The sequence below is a fragment of the Arachis hypogaea genome, chromosome 13, assembly GCF_003086295.3.
Source record: "Arachis hypogaea cultivar Tifrunner chromosome 13, arahy.Tifrunner.gnm2.J5K5, whole genome shotgun sequence".
Taxonomy (NCBI): domain Eukaryota; kingdom Viridiplantae; phylum Streptophyta; class Magnoliopsida; order Fabales; family Fabaceae; genus Arachis; species Arachis hypogaea.
Window position 1 is genome coordinate 47,740,004 of NC_092048.1, and position 996 is coordinate 47,740,999.

Consider the following 996-nt stretch of genomic DNA (forward strand, 5'->3'; position numbering starts at 1 on the left):
GGAGAATCATTGTTCATTTGGTGGAAGTGCTAATGAAGATCCCAACCAACATCTCACAAAATTCCTGAGAATTTGTGACACTGTGAAGTCCAATGGAGTCCAGGAAGATGCCTATAAACTGCTTTTGTTCCCATTTTCACTTAGGGACAAAGCAGCTAAGTGGCTGGAATCATTCCCAAGGGGGAGTCTAACAACATGGGATGAGGTGGAAAGCAAGTTTCTGGCACGTTTCTACCCCCCACAAAAGGTCAATAGGCTTCGATCTGAGGTTCAAACTTTTAGACAACAAGATGGTGAAACTCTCTACGAGGCATGGGAGAGATTCAAGGACTTGACAAGGAAATGCCCACCAGACATGTTCCATGATTGGGTGCAATTGCATATCTTCTATGATGGACTCTCTTATGAATCAAGGAAGGCTGTAGACCATTCATCAGAAGGTTCATTGAACAGGAAAAAGACTGTGGAAGAGGCCATTGAAGTGATTGAGACAGTGGCTGAGAATGAGTACTACTATGCATCAGAAAGGCACAACACTAAGGGAGTCATGGAGCTGAACCATGTTGATACAATTCTAGCCCAAAACAAGGTGTTTGCCAAGCAACTAGCAGAGCTTACCAGGCAATTAGAAACAAAGCAAGTGGCTGCAATACACACACAAGATCAAGAGGAAGTAAGCATTGAAGGAGGTGATTGGGAAGAGGCCAACTATGTGGGAAACCAACAAAGGCAATCATATGATCCACATTCCAACACTTACAACCCAGGCTGGAGAAACCACCCAAACTTTGGGTGGGGGAACCAACAAACCCAACCACAAAACCACAAACCTTACAACCACAACCAACATAACAATTCCACATACCAAAATTCCAACCAAAGATCATACCAAGCCACACAAAACACTTACCCCCAATCATCATATCATGGCCAAAATAATCAACCTACCCAACTTAATCCCAACCAACAATTTCAAGATCAATTAAACCGGATAGA

At 43.2% G+C, this 996-nt stretch overlaps 1 non-coding gene across 1 annotated transcript; it reads right to left on the reverse strand.

Moving 5' to 3' along the window:
- Positions 1 to 253: 253 nt before the first annotated feature.
- LOC112739415 (small nucleolar RNA R71) lies at positions 254 to 357 on the reverse strand. Its single transcript, XR_003170352.1, has one exon. It is a non-coding gene; the product is annotated as a small nucleolar RNA R71 (small nucleolar RNA).
- Positions 358 to 996: the final 639 nt, after the last annotated feature.